Source organism: Dendropsophus ebraccatus, chromosome 7 (assembly GCF_027789765.1).
Source record: "Dendropsophus ebraccatus isolate aDenEbr1 chromosome 7, aDenEbr1.pat, whole genome shotgun sequence".
NCBI classification, from domain to species: domain Eukaryota; kingdom Metazoa; phylum Chordata; class Amphibia; order Anura; family Hylidae; genus Dendropsophus; species Dendropsophus ebraccatus.
This window is the reverse complement of record NC_091460.1, coordinates 113,029,101-113,049,643: the sequence shown is the minus strand read 5'-3', so window position 1 is coordinate 113,049,643 and position 20,543 is coordinate 113,029,101. Positions and strand designations below refer to the sequence as shown.

The window sequence follows — 20,543 nt, the reverse complement described above, 5'->3', positions numbered from 1 at the left end:
ATTGTCATAAAAACAATTTTTAATCCGGCAGCGCTGTGTCTAACGGCCGGGGGTTACATTTGTATATGCATTAGGCTGGCACACCGTCTCTGTTCCTCCTCCCCACCCTCCTCATCATTAGGAATGCTCCAGGCAGATTTCTTCCTATTCCCCAGCTGTGTGCATAATGAACATGGGCTGGATCGTTAATACACCTGTGCAAAGCTCAAACAGCAGTAAATGTTCCTGGATCATTTCTAATGATGAGGAGGGTGGGGAGGAAGGACGGAGAGGGTGTGCCAGCCTAATGCATATACAAATCTAAGCCCCGGCCGTTAGACACAGCGCTGCCGGATTAAAAATTGTTTTTATGACAATAACTGAATCCCCTGCTGAACGGACCCCAGGACAGATCTTGAAATAAAAGCAGCTATCTGAAGGTACAAGTGGTTTGGGGGGTCAAATTGTGGGTACAGAGTCGCTTTAATGCATAAACACCTCCAATAGTGATCAGGGATATAGTAATATATTTAAAGGGTGCCTGTCAATATAACAAAATCTAAATACACAGGGGATGTGATATAAAGCATTTTACTTTTTTTTTTTTTTAGTTATCATTCTTTATCTTTATAACAAAGCTATACTTACCAATATCCAGGTCCAGTATCCTGAAGGCAGCTTTGCAGTCTTGTGCTGGTTGGCAAAAAAGAGACCAGACACAGGAAGTCCCATTCATCTGAGCTCACAGAGAAGGCAGTCATTAGCTTGATGGACACATTGAGCCATGACACTCTGTACTAGCCTTCCTGTGTTTAGTTTTTTTTCCTTTTTCAACCAGCACAAGAAAAAAAGCAGCTTTCGGGAGACTGGACCTGGATATAAGTAAGGCTGGGTTTACACTGCCTTTTGCAGTCTGTTTTTTAAATCTTTTTTTTTTTAAACGGTTGAAAAAACAAATGTATTTGTGTGCATCCGTTTTGATCAGTTTTTCCATTGAATTCCATTATTTAAAAAAAGGATTTAAAAAAAAACAGATCAAAATGCATCTGGGTTTTTTTTTTGCGTACTCAAGAACGTAGTCAACCACATTTTTGTGTATGCTAAAAAATATTAATTCGGTTTTTCTTTATAATGGAAGTCAATGTAAAAACTAATTCAAACGGATGGACATAAATGTATCCATGTTTGAATTAGCTTTTTCATTAAACCGATACAATAAACGGACGGCAAAAATGCAGTGTGAACCCGGCCTCAATATAGCTGTGTTATAAAACTTGATAACTAAAAAAATATTATAACAAAATGTCAATTGTAAAAATGCTTTATATCACATGCCCTGTTGATTTAGATTTTAAAAGTTAGAACAATAGGTATGTAATTGTTTGGGAAGCATTGTTGTATGGGGTGCAGTGTCTTTACTAATCCACTAGGCCACCACCTTTAGGCATGTATGGATTTGAAATATTTTCTGGCCGTGAAAAAAAAACATAACATCCATATCACCTTTTGCAATATACAACACATTTTGCAACCTTTCTGCTCTTATATCATTCACACAGCAATGTGACAACTACATTAACATATGAATACTATTGCTTAGTGCATTCATATGTAAATTTTCCATTTACAAGACACCCACCCCCCAAGGCCACTTATAGGCACTAGCCTACTGTGCGTATTAATAAATCTGACCCTGACATTGTGTAGAGCATGTACGGTGTAGTTGTTGTGTATACATAACATTATTTCATGCATCCCAATCATGTGTGTGTTCTGTAGTGTGCATTGTACGTAGGTGGTCGTCAAGGGTGGATAAAAGCTCTCCGCCATGTCAGTAGTACAGAGAGTATTGGAGGCTATTCCAGAGATGCCAAACCAGTTTTGCCTAGCTGTATTCTTGACACAGTAGAGAGCTTCCTGGTGGACACTGGGGTGGGAGCCCAAGGGGAAGCTGGGAGCAGTTTTGGTTTTCCCTAAACTTTAGTAGAAGGAGGACATTGATTGTGGATCCTTGCATGAGTCTTCTGGCCAAAGGGTGTATGGGACCCATCTCTTCAGGGCTTGCAGGGGATTGGGAGGAGGTGAGTATAGCTTCTTTTTTATTTTTATGTCACCCTGAGCCAGACAATACCTTTAATCACTGGAAGGGATCTGCCTACATACTTAAAAGGGGGAACCTTCCTACCTACTTAACAGAGGGACCACCTACAGTGTGTACCTAATGGGGAAACTAACTACCCCCACTTAACTCACATACTTAAACACTCACTGTGTGGTGCACGAAAGAGTAATTCTCTGTTGGACAACAAGGGGGACAACAATAATAACTTTTGTGGCACTATAAATAGGAGGTTTGTGTAGGTGGGAAAAAGATGGGGAAGGTTCTGGGACAGTAAGGAACCTAAGATGCTTGTCTGGCACATTGTGCAAAAACAAGTCATGATTGAAAGAATCTTTATAGCGGTCTGAGCCGGACGGAGACAAGAAAGTGAATGACTCTAACAAGAGAAGATGTTACCTGTAAATCACTGGACGTAACTGCACTGTAATTACTTATACAGTGTGCAGAGCTTGTGTACAGCTGTATATACCACTGTTTGTAACTGTGTGGGGGAATATTGGACTGTGTTTAGCGGTAATATTTTGTAACACTATAATGATATTAGATCTAAGATCTTTCTAACCAGTTAGCATTCTCCTCTTTCTAGGTTTGTAAGGAGGCACAGGGTGGAGGCCGGGACAGTATACCCTAACCCAGCGTCAGGAGGCACCGTAATTCACCAGAGACAAACATGCATCACTGGACATGTCTGCACAGTTCAACACTGAAAGGCTTTGCCAGTATGAACATACCCTGTAATGTTTCTAAAACGTAAAGAACTGTAGAGTTAATGGTATCATATATGGTTATGTAACAGAACGCTAGTGTGAATGCATGCAGAAAATGGATCGGCATGTTTCCCCCTTTTTGCCTAGTCATTTGTTTACAATGTAAATGCCTGATTAGATTTATAGTTATATATAATAACATGTTTTTTTCATGCTGAGATATATTCTGCTTTCTGAGAATTAAATAATGCAAACTACTGATTTCACAGACTCCACTTTATTTCAAAACAATGAAATAATAAGCAGACTCTTCCTGCTCTGCCTCTGAGAGTATATACTTCTAACTGTGCCCCGCACTTACAGCTCTCTATATTCCCATACTGAGAAGCAGATAAATGGAGTCTGGCCTTATAATAGTAAGCAAGCAGTTCTTAGTGACTCAATTGCTCTTTGGTGCATTCGTTCACTTCCAGACACAGTAAGTCAGCAGACACATAATTCAGTGTATGTGTAGTTATTCTATAAATTAGTCTGCCAAATGTAAGATGGTCTAGAGCTGGCCTCTGATCTTAAAGGGGTTATCCAGCGCTGCAAAAACATGGCCACTTTCCCCCTACTGTTGTCTCCATTTTGGGTGGGGTTTTGAAACTCAGTTCCATTTAAGTAAATGGAGCTTAAAGGGGTTATCCAGCATGGGGGCACTTTTTTGGGGGTATCGGGGAGGAGGTGGCTGAAATAAAAGACATCCACTTACCTCCCCGGTTCCAGCGGCGGGTCCCGCATCACGGCGCTCTGGTGCCCGTTTCCCGGACGCTTACTGGTGTCTGATGCCACCCGAGACGCTACGTCTCAGGGCCGCTCAGCCACTCAGTGAAGGAGGCAGGATCCGAGCGGACTTCACACGGATCCCGCCTCTTTCACTGAGTGGCTGAGCGGCCCTGAGACGTAGCATCTCGGGCGGCGTCAGACACCAGGAAGCGGCCGGGAACCGGGCACAGGAGCGCCGTGATGCGGTACCCGCCGCTGGAACCGGGGAGGTAAGTGGACGTCTTTTATTTCAGCCACCTCCACCAAAAAAGTGCCCCCAGGCTGGATAACCCCTTTAATTGCAAACTGCACCTAAACTAGAGACAACAGTAGGGGGAAAAGTGGCCATGTTTTTGTAGCGCTGGATAACCCCTTTAAAGGGATTGTGTGGCGTCTGATCATTAGGACCCGATCTTCAGAACAGATCTCATTGTTATGAATGGAACAACGATTCACGCATGCACTCTGATGCTCCATTTATTGTCTATGGGGCTGCTGAAGGTAGCTGAGTGTCATTCTTTGCTGACTCCAGCATGCAGCTCCACTCACAACAGTTTGGGCCTCGCTCTGGAGATCCTGTGGATACCCCTTAAAGGGCAACTCCAGCGACAAAAAAAAACGAAAACTTTTTTTTTAATCAACTGGTACCAAAAAATTAATGTAAGAAAGATATCTACATTACTTCTATTTAAAAATGACAAGTCTTCCAGTTCTGTTGCTAGTTGATTTGAACAAAAAAAAATTGAGTTCCCCTTTAAGCAGACCATACATGAGGGACTTCAGACTGCCATTTGCTGACCAATTTGTCATCCATGGTTGGCCTGTGAAGGTTGTCATCTTGGACAACAATACGGTAAGTTAACCGCTTAAGTACTCATGCCGTACTGGTATGTCATTGGGGCCTGTCACTTGAAGACCCATGATGTACCAGTACGCCAGTAAGTCTAGAGGCTTAATGAAGTGAGCTCAGGGCTGAGCTGCTATCACGTTTAATGAAGGGTCTCTGCAATTGCGCAGCCACCCACCATTAACCCCTTCAGTGCTACGATTGCTCCTGTCACTGCCAGATCAGTCCTGATCATTTTCCCTGACTGACATAGGTCTCTTACCTTCCTCTGTAGTCTTCCAGTACGGTGAACAGCGTAAAAAAGCAAAAAAGCACCAGAACTGTTGATTTTTTTTTTGTTACATTATATATAGGGGAGACAAAAAGATCAAGACATCCCATCTATAGGTGTGGTGTCCCACCGCAGGTGTTCCTTATCTGGCACCTGTTGCAAAAGCCTAGTACTCAAACTTAAGGTGGTGATGAAGGTGTTTGTGAGTTTCACCACTAGATGTCAGTGTTTTGTGTATAAACTTGTATACATGTATTGCAAAGCTGTAGTCACTAAAGGGTTTCTATTTCTTTATATTATGTCATTCTGTGGACCAGTGGAGATACTTCTTTCTTCTCTACCTATCTCTATTCTCCTTTCTGTGCACACTCTCTTTTCCACCACTCACAGGGACTCTTACATACCCTGTAGGAAGTAGTCACTTGGAGGGAGGAAGTGTAGCGTCAGTTTCCCTCTGATTCTCCAAGGAGTAGGACACACTGAACAGGCATCCCTGCTGAACTTAGCCAGGGCCTGGTTCTGCCAGGTTAACTGTCCAGGACAGTCCACTTGAGTTGTGTTAGTGGATAGAGACACACATGTATGGAGAACTCAGAGACTATGCAGTGCTAAATGCCTACAAGAGGACAAGTCAGAGATCACCCCAGCCCACGCTTTGAACCTCTCTTAACCCCTAGAAAACCCTGGGCATACCCGTACGTCCAGAGGTCATTAGGGGAGTTCAGAGCAAGGCCGCGCGGTGGCCCTGCTCTGAACCACCGCAATTCCGGGTGCTTTATGCAGCCCGGGACCGTGACTACTAGCGGGCATGGTCCGATCGCCATGCCCGCTAATTAGCTTTTTAAATGCAGCTATCAAAGTCGAAGCAGCTTTTCACTTGCCTGGTGGTCTAGTGGGGGGGATCGCAATCCCCGCCTCTGAGGCCGGCCGGGGTCTGTGCCATAATGCCGCTGATCCCGATCCCGGCTGCAGCAGCCGAAAGCAATAGAATACATAGATCTCTATGAGAGATCAGTGTGGATATACTAGAAGTATAAAAATAAATGAATAAATAAACATGTTTTGTATTGCCCCATGAGTAATCACCCAAACGATTAATTTATCACATTCCTGATCTCGCATGGTAAACGGCGTAAGCGCGAAACAATTCCAGAGTACAAAATTGCGCTATAAGCCTGGAAATAGAGCGATTTTAAAGGGGTATTCCAGGGAAAATCTATAAATTAGCAATGGAAAGGGTTAACCAAGGTTAACCCTTTCCTAATATACTTACCTGTCCGTTTTTGGCCCCCCAAGGAGATCTCCGGTCCGGTCACGTGATGGTCCGGGCTGCGACTCGCGGATCCTCTTCTTCCGGTTCGGTGACGTCACCATAGCGGGCCGGCGTCGGCTCTCCTATTAGCAGCAGAGCACTAAACCCTGACTGGCTTGGTAGCGTGTAGCCAATCAGGATTCAGTGCTCTGTGTCCCTGCTGTACCAAGTTAGCCGGGTGCTGATGTCCCCGGCCCCCCTCCTTCATGTATTATCACCCCGATCTCTCCCCCGGCCCCCTCCTTCCTGTGTATACAGTCCTATTCAAAGATCGCTCAGCCCCCGGTGTAACTGCTGCCTGCGCTGGCCCCGATCTCCGCACCTGTACTCAGCTGACAGGCGCTGTGTAAGTGAGTGCAGGAGAGATTTCTTCCTTGCTTCGTACACAGCGCCTGTCAGCTGAGTACAGGTGCGGAGATCGGGGCCAGCGCAGGCAGCAGTTACACCGGGGGCTGAGCGATCTTTGAATAGGACTGTATACACAGGAAGGAGGGGGGCCGGGGGAGAGATCGGGGTGATTATACAATTATACAGAGGGCCGGGGGAGAGATTGGGGTGATAATACATGAAGGAGGGGGGCCGGGGACATCAGCACCCGGCTAACTTGGTACAGCAGGGACACAGAGCACTGAATCCTGATTGGCTACACGCTACCAAGCCAGTCAGGGTTTAGTGCTCTGCTGCTAATAGGAGAGCCGACGCCGGCCCGCTATGGTGACGTCACCGAACCGGAAGAAGAGGATCCGCGAGTTGCAGCCCGGACCATCACGTGACCGGACCGGAGATCTCCTTGGGGGGCCAAAAACGGACAGGTAAGTATATTAGGAAAGGGTTAACCTTGGTTAACCCTTTCCATTGCTAATTTATAGATTTTCCCTGGAATACCCCTTTAAGGAACATATATTTTTTTAAAAATGGTTTGAATTTTTTAAAAGCCATCAAATAAAATAAAAGTTATACATGTTATATATTGTAATCGTACCGACTTGAGGAACATATATAACAAGATGCGGCGACCCTGCTCTGAACCGCCGCGGTGTCGGGTGCCACATGTAGCCCGGTACCGCGGCGATTAGCGGGCACGGTCGAATCGCCATGCCCGCTAATTAAGGATTTAGATGCAGCTGTCAAGGTTGACAGCTGCATCTGAATCCTTTATGCAGCATCATCCCTGGTGTCTAGTGATGTGGATCACCACCACCCCCAGGATGTTGTCCCAGAGGAGCGATCCACACATCCCTCAACGGCCGGGCATGTTCCAATTGCCGTGCCCGCTAATTAAGGATTTAGATGCAGCTGTCAAAGTTGAAAGCTGCATCTGAATCCTTTATGCAGCCTCATCGCTGGTGTCTAGTGGTGTGGATCGCCCCCCCCCCCCCCCCCCCCGTTGTCCCAGAGAAGCGATCCACACATCCCTCAATGGCCGGGGTCAGCGCCGTAATGACGCTGATCCCGGCTCGGCTCTCAATTGCTTTCGGCTGCAGCAGCCGAAAGCAATTCAGTGCCTATCTCATTGATCTATGCTGTATAACTATACAGCATAGATCTCAATGAGAAACCAGTGTGCATATACTAGAAGTCCCCCAGGGGGGCTTCTAGTATATGTGTAAAATAAATAAAGTGTTGTTATTAATAAAAAGACCCCCTCCCCTAATAAAAGTTTGAATCACCGCCCCCCCCCCTTTACCCATGTTATAAATAAAAATAAATAAATAAATATGTTTGGTATCGCCGCGTGTGTAATCGCCCAAATTATTAATTTATTTTATTCCTGATCTTGCACGGTAAACAGCGTAAAAAAAATCCCAAAGTGGAAAATTGCGTATTTTTGATCGCATAAAATCCAGAAAAATTGTAATAAAAAGAGATCAAAAAGTCGCATATGCGCTATCAAGGTATCGATAGAAAGAACACATGGCCCAAAAAATGACACCTCACACAGCTCCATAGACCAATAGTTCCATTGTGTGAATTAAATAGCGGGCGCAGAAAACTGACATGTCAGTTTCTTGTGGCGCCGCTAGGGATCCTGGCCGGAGTGTATACCATATGTATACACTCCGGCTGGTATTCCTTAGAAGGCAGCACTATGTAAGTTCCGTAGTAATCACGGTCGTAGTTACAATGGCTGTAATTACTACGGAACTTACGTAGTTGGAACATGATGTTAGACTGTATGAAGGAAGGGACACCCGAATTCAACCCCCAGAATGCTCCCCCATCCTAGGAGTAGTGGCAAGATCGTTTGGGAACTGATCTTCCCACTGCTGGATAAAGGTTACCACCTGTACATGGATAACTTTAATACCAGCATCCCCCTCTTCCAGTCCATCGCTGCCCGAGCTACTGTAGATTGCGACAAAAATCAGCAAGGCCTCTCAAGTCATCCAGTAAGACAACCGATGCCAAGGGGTGAGAGCAGGGGCTTTTCCAGTTAAAGTATGTTGTTGGTTAAGTATAAGGACAAATGTGATGTCCTTATTTTGACCACAATTCACAGGAATAGCACCACCCCTGTCCCTGTCAATGGTACCACAAATGTGGTGCAGAATCCTGATAGTCTTCTAGACTCCAATCAGTATATGGGAGGAGTTGATCAGTTGCTGTATGTCCTGCAGGAAGTGGTGGATTCTTTCCACTCTCTGCTGCCACCTCTGTCGATGTCAGGAACTGTCCAGAACAGCAGCAAATCCCCATAGAAAACCTCTCCTGCTCTGGACAGTTCCTGACATGGACAAAGGTGGCAGCAGAGAGTGGAAAGAATCCACCACTTCCTGCAGGACATACAGCATATGATAAGTACTGGAAGACTGGAGGTATTTAATTAGAAGTAATTTACAAATCTATAAAACTTTATAAAACAAGTTAATAAAAAAAAATCTCCAGAGTTCCCCTTTAAATTAAAACTGGACCAGCTATTATGTATGTTTGTAAAGGAAGACTACTTGTCATATACACCTACAAAAAATGCAATATACCATATTTTCCGGCGTATAAGACGACATTTTAACCCCGAAAAATCGGTGTTAAAGTCGGGGGTTGTTCCATACGGTGGGGGGGCTAAAAAATTGCCCCATACCCACTGTATGGGGCGACCACTATAAAAAAAAAAAAAAAAAAAACTCACCTAGGGCCCGTTCACGGCCTCCGCACACCTCCCGTACTGTTCCCGGAGACAGAGATCACCGAACCTCTCCCCAGCAGCCGAGAGGCTCATCGGAGAGGCTCGGAGACGCTCGGCTGCCGGAAAAGCTTCAGGAGAATGAGAGAGGCTTCGGGAACTTCCGGCGCCTCTCTCATTCTCCCAAAGCTCTTCCAGCAGCCGAGCATCTCAGAGCCTCTCCGATGAGATGCCTAGCTGCTGGGGAGAGGTTCGGCGAGCGTCGTCTCCGGCGCTGGTAGTGTACGTCACACTGCCTGTGCCAGGAACGGTACAGTAAGTGTGCGGAGGCCAGGAAGTGGCCCTAGGTGAGTTAAATGTTTTTTGTTTTTTTTTTAACTTAGCTGCAGATAACCCCTGCCTGACCGCAGCTGTCAGGCAGGGGTTATCTGCAGCTAAGTTAAAAAAAAAAAACATTTTCCGGCGTATAAGGCGAACCCCTGACAATCTGCTTAAAAGTTAGAAAAGTTAGGGGTCGCCTTATGTGCCCAGTCGCCTTATACGCCGGAAAATACAGATATATATATATACACAGTATATATATATATATATATATATATATATATATATATTTATACACACACACATACATACATACATACATACATACACATACAGAATATGCAACACATAAAATATATCAGGACCTATACTTCAGACGACTACATGCATTTCATTATGCGGCTTCTTCGGGGGAGCACTGACTGGTTGTCATTCTGGCCTTGGTGATATTACACTCACAGTGATTAACAGGCCCTGGTGACGTGTTATTAGTATGGGCCAGGAGAATAGCTACAGGGTGTGCAGGTGTACCAGGCCCAAGGGCTCCCTATAAAATTAAAGTCGACTGTTGCTACAGATTGGAGCCCTGTTACAGGATTTGGATTAGGGCAGATGAACGAAGTTACTTCTCTGCTGAGGACATTAGATCAGGGCTTGCAGAGGAGCAACAATAGTAGAGGATGAGACACCAGACCAGTAAAAGAGGACTATACAGAGGTTACACAGATTATGTACTATAGCAATGATTACACCTGCCTAGTTGAACAGCCGCTTCCACTTTTCCGACTTTTATCCATTATGTGAAACCATTGGTAGATTTGTAAGCTTAAATATGCACTATGAACTATGCACTATGAAAAGGCTGGAAAGAAAGCTGCAAAGACTTCAAAATTACCTGGGGAATCTTTGGTTTCTGCTTTACCGCTTTCCTTACAATACCCGACCTGCCCAGAGCTGATATAATATATACACAGTTACATCATTACATAGTGGGGTGGAAAAATCCAATGTGTTCTACCTATTTATATGTAACATTATCCATAATCGATCGATATATCAATCATCTATCTATCTCCTATCTATCTATTTCCTATCTCTCTCTATCTATCTATCTATCTCCTATCTATCTAGCTATTTATCTATCTATCAATCAATGATCTATATCCGATCTATCTATCTATCTATATATCTATCAATATGCAAATTACACCTAGCAATGATCTGGTATCTGATTGGCTGTCTGGTTTCTCTATGACATCACAGAGTGACATCAGCCACACATGATGACATACATGAATGATAAGGCTCTGCAGATCTCGGAACTCTTCAGAGTTGGAGTAGGAGTATAGGTGTAAGTATCTCCCCCTCTATCTCCCCCTCCCCCACCCTGTACTGAGCCCTCTGCGCCCCCCAAGCCTGGTGTCCCCCAAATCTCACACAGTAGAGAACTTACATTGGTGAGTGATCCGCTACATAGAAACACCAAGAAGCCGCACTAAAAACAACATTTCTTCTCTCTTCCTCAGGTTCTCGTGTTGGATAACAGAGATCACTGCAATGACTATGAAGGTAAGGGCCTGTTCACACTGTCACAGTCTCTATGCATATTCACAGCAGTCAGCCTATAGGGGGCGCTGCACCCATCACAGCCACAGTTACTGCATCCAATCTCCACAATTATTCCTATTTCTAACCATGAAGATAATTGATGGATTAGAGATTGGGGAGATGTCCTTTAGATGCTTCTCACTGCCCCTAGCAACCAGAGCTCCCATAGCAACCAATCACAGCTCAGCTTTCATTTTACCAGAGCAATGTGAGAAATGGAAGCTGAGCTGTGATTGGCTGCTGTGGGCAACACGCAGAAATTACTATAGACAGAGCCATAAATCTCCAGCAAGGTACCTGCTATGTGTTTCTGGTGCTGCCCCCTGCTGGTCTCCCTCTGTTACTGCTGTGCTGCAAGTTGTTTGTATCAAATATAATATATTATATATATTTATTTATTATTTTTTTTTTGATCATCATTATCATTAGGAGTAACAGCTGAAATTTTCTAATGATACTAACTCGCTTTACTCTGTTTTATCATTGCAGAAATGGTCTACAGTGTGCAACTTGCACTGTAAGTATCACCCTCAACCACCCCAACCCCCACCATCCTCCGTTCCCTTGCCATCCACCATCCCCCCGCCATCCCCCACCCCCTATCATCCTCCATCCACCCGCCATCCCCCTGCCAGTCTCTCCATGATTCTCACCACCATTACCCCCCACAATCCTCCCCGCCTTCCCACCATCCTCTCCGAGCCCCCCCCCCCCCCCCATGCTCCCCATTTGTCCGCCATGTAAACAATTGGATTCTACAAGCAACATGGGGGAGGGATTGGGCAATTTACTTATATTGAATATCTCAGTAAATCTCATTTCTGTTTTTTTTTATAGCTGAAGATCCAGACCCCTGGGTCGAGGACCCAGACCCCTGGGTTGAGGACCCTGATGAGCTGTGAGTATTAACATCCCACCACCACCACACACACACACACACACCACCGCCACCACATAAGCTAGCATCAAAATGCCCTGTCTCATGGGGTCGGGGCTTCTATCATTGTGATAGGTGTCCATGCTCTGGTATAGTAAACAGCCATGCACTGTGCATTCCTGGTTACTCTATGGCCATGGAGGTAAATGATGATGCTGTGCATGGCTGCTTAATTTAGTATCCCCTATGGCCACTTAACTTCTTATACCCCATGGCCACTTTCTGAAATAAATCTGGGAAGTTCTCTGTAGCACTAGTTTTGGAAGACTTGTCAATATATTTCTTATTCTGGTTTCTCCTGCAGATGGCTGTTGGTGGTCCCTCCATACCCTCAGGTTCTCAGGTATGATGGAGTCTTCCTTGTAGAAGGAAAAAACATTCCATACATCTGAATGTTTTATATAGCTAACCCTATATAGCTGCTAGAAGAGATAACTAATCATCATTCTCTTTTTTTCCCTATATAAGGATTAACAATTTCAAGACTGCTGAGGACGACGGACCTGATGAGGCGTAAGTATTACCCCCCTTCCACCCCTCACCCCCATGGCCACTTATCTCCTTATACCACATGGGCCCTTATCTCCTTATTCCCCAATGGCACTTAAGTCCGTATACTCCATGGCAACTTATCTCCTTATAACCCATGGACACCTATGTCCTTATACCTCATGGCCACCTATGTCCTTATACCCCATGGCCACCTATGTCCTTATACCCCATGACCACTTATATCCTGGGTAGTGTGGGTAGTTCTATGCATCACTAGTTTTGAAAGACTTATCAATGTGTTTCTTCTTCTGGTTTCTCTTGCAGATGGCTGTCCTTGGTCCGTTCGGCTCCTGATGCTTTCAGGTATGGTGGAGTCTTCCATGTAGAAGGAAAAATAATCCAAACACCTGAATATTTTCTGTAGATTCCATTTATGTTATGTTATCCTAACCTGCTCTGTTCTTTACCAGTGGCGGCTTTCAGAAGTATACCTGGCGGCCCACTCTCGATACTATCAGGTAAGACCCTGTACTTTTCAATCAGTTATCACACAGTGGGATTCTCTTATATTGGTGCTAGAGACTGGGGTAATGTCTCCCAGTCTTTATATAATTACAAATAACCTGATATATGTTTTATGTACATTAGAGAGGAGACTGAAAAAGATCTGGCAAGGGAGCTCAAGAAGGAGCGTCGACTGATCAAGAAGGAGCGTCGCGCACTGAAGAGGGAGAGGAGGCTGGCTATGTAAGTAGAGAGATGCAATACACTAACATACAGACACATTATAGTACACTAACATACAGACACATTATAGATCACACCACCATATAGACGTCTTACTGCCCCAATATAAGACACTGATATAAAACCTGTCTGCACACACTATATATCTGCACACAGGCGCCATCTAGTGGTGCCAGTCATGGGGCATATCCAGCACAAAGATGCCACCGGGATACGTTCCTCCCCTGGGGTCTCTAAAGCTTCTTCATGTCAGCTTTCTTCTTTTATTCCTTAGGATAAGATCCTTCTTTTGTTGTTCACGTCCGAACATCGTGGACTAAACTGTGAGTATACAAGATCCTTTTTGTAGTCATTCCACACAATGCCACCCTTACCTACTGCTCAGAAATGTCAAAAATTTTTCCCCCCACACAAAAGATGGGATCAGCCGCTGAGTGGGCGTTTTCCTGCTCCTCGGCTGATCACTAAAACCTTTGCAGGCGCCGATTATTGGCCGTATGTTTTTAGCAACACTCCTTGCCAATAATCGGCCCGTGTAAAAGGGGCTTAAGCCCAGCACATTGTTTTACACTTGCAGAGTTAGAGTGTTACTGGTTTGCGCTTTAAGGCTAAATTCACACAGTGTATTTTTTTATTTAATATCAGCCGTTATTAAATGAAAAAATACATTGCATTGATTTCAATGGAATCCCGGCCGGAGTGTATACACACTGTATACACTCCGGCCGGCATTCCTTGCGGCCGCACAAAAAACTGACACGTCAATTTTGTGTGGTGATTATTTATTGAATATCAGCCACAAAAAAACTGACAGTGCAGACAATGTTAAGTCCGGCTCCGGCCACACTTTACATTGTCTGCTATGGTGAATTGGAACGCAGGCACACCTGAATCCTCCCGCATTCCAATTCAAAAGAAATTAACTTCTTCCGTCTGGTACTGCAGTACCGTCTGGGATGAACTTCACTGACAGCGGCCGTTCTGTGAATTAGTAGTGTGTTCCGTGACAGCAGCCATTCTGTGAATTAGTAGTGCCGTGGGGACCGTATGGAGTGCCTAGAAATGGACCCTCTATAGCAGTGCTTCTCAATTCCAGTCCTCAGGCCTCACCAACAGGTCATGTTTTGAGGATTTCCTTAGTATTTCACAGGTGATATAATTATACTCAGTGCATCAGGTAGTATCACAGGTGTCCTTTGTATGGGATATTTTCAAAACATGAACTGTTGGTGAGGCCTGAGGACTGAAATTGAGTAGCACTGCTCTATAGCCATGGCTGATTTCCCCACACATTTCGGCCATTACTGTGTTGTAAGAACTTGTAAATATTTTTTTTACAGCTTATTCAGTTTTAGTACTAGAATATTCTGTAGGAAATTATTCATTTCTTAAATTCTATAAAGAGCCATAAGATGTGAACTATAATTAAAGTATAAAGTATCCTTCACCTCTTTGCTTACCATCATTGTTTGGTGTCTCTGCTCCTACAGATTTATAGAAAACAGAAACATTATAACCATCTGGCATCACCATCTAGCATCAACATCTGGCATCACCATCTAGCATCAACATCTGGCATCACCATCTAGCATCAACATCTGGCATCACCATCTGGCATCAACATCTGGCATCAACATATGGCATCTGTATTAACATCTGGAATTACCATCTACCATCTGGCATTACCACCTTTAACATCTGGCATTACCACCTTTAACATCTGGAATTACCATCTGCCTATAACATCTGGCATTACCATCTTTACCATCTGCCTTTCAACATCTATTATTACCACCTGAGACTCCATCTTACCATAGCCGCCACCCTCCCCTCTGCATCTGGCAGGCACTGCTCATACTGTGCTGAAGACACCTTAGCTGGCAAGCACACAGCGCTGGGCCACGAGTGATGGCTGACAGACCGGGTACATACACATGTACTTCATCGCTCTGGAATTCATGCTGCAGTTAAGCCTTATTTAACCGGAATTCACTTTAACTATTGGTTGTTAATAAATCTTTATCTTCAGCTGCATTTTGTGTTTACTTGCATTCTTGCTGCTCATATTAAAAATACTCGGATCATCTAAAACAGGGAAGGGACGGGGTCATCTTTCCCATTGGGCAGGAGGGTAGGCGGCTGCCCGGGGAGCCACAACTCTTAGGGCTGTATTAGACGGCTTGATATTTAGGAGCAATATCGGTGCTATTACGGAGCGGGAGGAGTGGGGAGGCCGCGGGGAGCAGCTAAAGATCATCTGGGTGGCACATGGAATACAGCAGCGGTCTGGTGCTGCCGCTCCTATTACACGGAGCAATGGCCAGCAGAGCGTTGCTATCATTATCAAGACTTTGGTTCATGCAGAAAGGTAACGATCAGCTGACATCGTGCATGTTGGCTGATCGTTGCCTTTCTGCATGAGCTATTACACCAAACGATTGTTGGCTGGAACTAATGGTAATTGGCCAAGTAGGGCCGAGATTCACTTTGCATAATAGTACCCATAGGGGCCCCTCTGCTCTCTGACTGTACAATACTGAATGACAGACAAAGCAGCGATGAGCAATTCGCTCCACTGTCTGTCAATGTCGTTCTCTTTTGTAAGATTGAAGCCACGGCCCGCACCACAGGGACCTGTCTTCCCCATCCACCCCTCACCCCTGCCGCTCTTACTAGAGGCTGCACTGCACAAATCCCTGCAACAAGAAGCCATCGGACCCATGTCCCGCACGATTGTATCATCATAATGTGCTTGCGCCAAGCGGGGTCTCAAAAACAATGAGTATGGCCTAGAGCTGTGCAGGGAAGCGAGCGGCCAAGTCATGTGTATTTGTCCATGGCTAATGTGCATTTTTTCTTGGCTAGGGTCTGTCCAGGGGAACGAGGGGTTGCAAGATTGCGGGGGAGGGGATTGGGGAGTGTGGGGGAGGCAGTTCACAGCTCTGCCCAGGAGCCCATAATGCTGTTAAAGGGGTACTCCAGTGAAAATCTTTTTCTTTCAAATCAACTTGTTTCAGAAACTTTTAGATTTTTAATTTACTTCTATTTAAAAATCTCAAGTGTTCCCATACTTAGCTGCTGTATGTCCTACAGGAAGTGGTGTATTCCAGTTTCATACAGTGCTCTCTGCTGTCCCCTCTGTCCAAGACAGGAAGGTCAGACTGGAAAGAATACACCACTTCCTGCAGGGCATACAGCAATTGATAAGTACTGGAAGACTGGAGATGTTTAAATAGAAGTAAATTACAAATCTATAAATATCTTTCAGAAACCAGTTAAAGAGTTACCCTTTAAGACAGCTCTGGGAAGGGTAACCTGTGGCCCTCCAGCTGTTGCAAAACTACAATTCCCATCATGCCTGGACAATCGAAGCTGATATAAAACATGTAAATGTGAGCAGTAAGCCAATATAGAAGAAATCAAGGCAAATAATATTTCACGGCATTATATATCACGTTTGTTTCCTGAAAAATCTAACATTTACTGTAATTCCAAATTTCATGCAGATATTCAGCAAGATCTCCACAGTTTTCTTCCATCAGGAATAGTAGAATATTGCATGTTTTTGTCCTTCGGTATATGTAGGCATAGGGCTGGGCGATTAATCAAATTAATTCGCCTAGATTTTTTGAATCGATTTCAATTTCTTTGAAAGTCGTAAATTCGATTTTCAAGGAAAAGAAAAAAAATGCCCTCCAACCTGCAGGGGGAGCAGTGGCACTCCGGGCAAGCTGCTCCTCCTGCAGGTCAGAGTAGGACTGCCCGACCCCACCCACCGAACCCCCCACTCCACAACCCCCGGAGCACTGTGTGAGACTGAGATGCCGCTGGTGCGCACGGCGGTCCTGGTGCTGTTCAGGCTCCTGATGGCAGCAGGTACCGACACAGGGTGTGAGCTGCGGCCGCGTCACTGTGTGTTCTCTGACACTGACAGCCTATGGGGGCGCTGTAGCTCCGGGGGTTCAGGCGCCTTATGGGCTTTTTCATTCATCTTGGAAAGATTTATTGGGTGTCACGTTTTTTTTGTGGGACTTTTAGTTCTATATCATCTCTGCATAGAAGAGTCAGTATGAACCTGGTGTGAGCTGTGTCTGGGGGGCTGTAATGTCCTATACCCTGTGAGGGGGACAGGGGTCCAGGGACAGGGAGGCTGGTGTCATACATGGTCTATGGTGGGCCCAGGGATACGGGGCGGCTTATATAGGGCAGCCACTGCTAGGGACATAAGTGTTCCTATTGCAGAGAATACTTCTCTACTACTACTACCCCAATACTATTCCCCATACTGCTCTACTACCCCCAATACTGCTCTACTACCCCCAATACTGCTCTACTACTACCCCAATACTAATCTACTACTACCCCCTAATACTAATCTACTACTACCCCCCAATACTACTCCCCGTACTGTTCTACTACTACCCCCAATACTGCTCTACTACTAACCCCAATACTATTCCCCATACTGCTCTACTAATACCCCAATACTACTCTACTACTACTACCCCCAATACTACTCCCCATACTGCTCTACTACTACCCCCAATACTGTTCTTCTACTAACCCCCAATACTACTGCCCATACTGCTCTACTACTACCCCCAATACTACTCTACTACTACCCCCCAATACTACTGCCCATACTGCTCTACTACTACCCCCAATACTACTTTACTACTACCCCCCAATACTACTGCCCATACTGCTCTACTACTACCCCCAATACTACTCCCCATACTGCTCTACTACTACCCCCAATACTGCTTTACTACTACCCCCAATACTATTCCCCATACTGCTCTACCACCCCCCATACTGCTCTACTACTACCACCCCCCATACTGCTCTACTACTACCCCAATACTACTCTACTACTACCCCAATACTGCTCTACTACTACCTCCAATACTACTCCCCATACTGCTCTACTACTACCCCAACACTACACTACTACTACCCCCCATACTGCTCTACTACTACCCCCAATACTGCTCTACTACTACCCCCAATACTGCTCTACTACTACCCCCAATACTGCTCTACTACTATCCCAATATTACTCTACTACTACCCCCACTCCTGATACTACTACTTCCAAAACTGCTACTACGCCCACTACTGCTACTCCCCTACACCCTGCATAAAATAAATAAATAAAAATATTGAGATTTAAATCGAGAAAAAAAATGTAAAAGAATTTAGATTTTATTTTTTGGCCATATCGCCCAGCCCTATGTAGGCATGTATTAGTCCCATATATAAAATATAGATATATCTCTGATAGATTAGACTAAAGCTAAAACTTGGCTTAGGGACACATTTTGTATGTGGAATCATAGGTAAGGTTATGAATCCAAGAAAATAAAGCAGAAAAACATCTGAAGAAAACCTTTTGTTGCAGTAAATAACAAGCTTGCATCCCCTAGGGCAGGGGTCCTCAACTGGCAGACCACAGAGGCCAGTTGCCCAAACCCCTGCTGCCGCTCAGTATAGCTGTATACTAAGCTGTGCTCTGCACAGTAACTATATATTGTGGGGGAGCGCACAGGGGGTCTATATACTACTGGGGGAGAGCACAGAGGTCTATATACTACTGGATGAGTGCACAGGGGTCTATGTACTACTGGGGGAGCAACAGGGGAGCTATATTCTAGTGGGGGAGTGTACAGGGTGGCTATATACTACTGGGGGAGCACATAGGAGGGCTATATAAGGGCTGGTGAAAGAAAAAAAATGCCAATTTTCCCACTAATAAGCATTAATTCTGTATGTAAATAGTTCAATGTTTGTGAAAAGTTAACAAAACACGTTTCCTACTTGTGTTCAGCTCGAACCTTCACCTGACAATAGAGGCCGGTAAGTGGACCTTCACGAAAAATTCTTCAGTACCCCTGCTCTAAAGGTGACAGGTGTACAGCCACTCTGGGCACCCCTGCACATAGCAGGGCTGGGCATTCATGTGTTCTGAATCTAGGGAGTAGCAACTACCATACCAGGTCTGCTGCTTTCTATAGGGCTCAGAGGTATCAGGACTTCTGATTACTCACTCTTCTTGCATCCATGCAGCTATACTAATATAATTACAAACTAATTTGCTCTCTGCTGCCACCTGGTGTTCAGATACAGACATAACACACACAGGAGAGACAACACACAGGGAAATGTTTAACCCTTTGAGGACCAGGCCCAAAATGACCCAGTGGACCGCGCAAATTTTGATCTTTGCATTTTCGTTTTTCCCTCCAGGGAGGGAGCTAGGGGCTCTAGCAATTTCAGTTTTCTATCTACAAGGCCATGTAATGGCTTGTTTGTTACAGGAATAGTTGTACTTTGCAATGGCGTTTTTAATTTTACCATAACATGAATGACGGAATCCCAAATATATTATTTATGAAGATATAAATAGGTGAAATCGTAAAAAAGAATGCAATATGGTAACGTTTGGGGGGGTTCCTGTGTCTACGTAATGCATTGTATGGTAAAAGTGACATGATACCATTACTCTATAGGTCACTCCGAACACAACCATATGCAGGTTACACAGATTATCTAATGTTATATATATTTTTAATGAAATCCTTTTTTTTGGCGATTAATTATTAATAAAATGGGACTATTGTGACGCTTATAACGGTTTAATTTTTTCACCTATGGGGCTGTATGAGATGTCATTTTTTCCGCCATGATCTTTAGTTTTTAATAATACCATATTTGTGAAGATCGGACGTTTTGATCACTTTTTATTAATTTTTTTATATATATAATGTAACATAAATCAGTAATCCGCGCACTTTTCCCCTCTTTTCGTCTACGTTGTTCACCGTTCGCAATGAGGTTTGTTATATTTTAATAGATCGGACAATTCCGCATGCTACGGTATATTATATGTTTATTTATTTATTTATTTTTATATGTTTTATTTATATAATGGGAAAGGGGGGTGATTTAAACTTTTATTGGGGGAGGGTTTTTTTGGCAGTGTAATAGTAAATTTTACTTTTTTTTGTATACATTTTAAGTCCCTTTAGGGGACTTGTACATTACAATACTTTGATTTTCATCACTGATCACTGCTATGCCATAGGCATAGCATTGATCAGTGTTATCGGCGCTCTGCTCATTGAGCCTGCCTGTGCAGGCTCAGTGACCAGAGCGCCGATCGGACCGCACGGAGGCAGGTGAGAGACCTCTGGTGGTCTGTTTAAACAATCGGGACCCCCGCAGTCACACTGCGGGGGTCCCGATTGGTAAGTGACAGGGGACTCCCCCTGT

General features: G+C 44.5%; 1 protein-coding gene across 1 annotated transcript in view; it reads right to left on the bottom strand.

Moving 5' to 3' along the window:
- The window catches only part of ARHGAP24 (Rho GTPase activating protein 24), a 536,725-nt gene extending 525,490 nt beyond the window's left edge, over nucleotides 1–11,235 (bottom strand). The window contains exon 1 of the mRNA XM_069978214.1: nucleotides 10,941–11,235. The gene's annotated coding sequence lies outside the window, so the exon portion shown is untranslated. The remainder of the gene's footprint in view (nucleotides 1–10,940) is intronic.
- Between the last annotated feature and the right edge of the window lie 9,308 nt (nucleotides 11,236–20,543).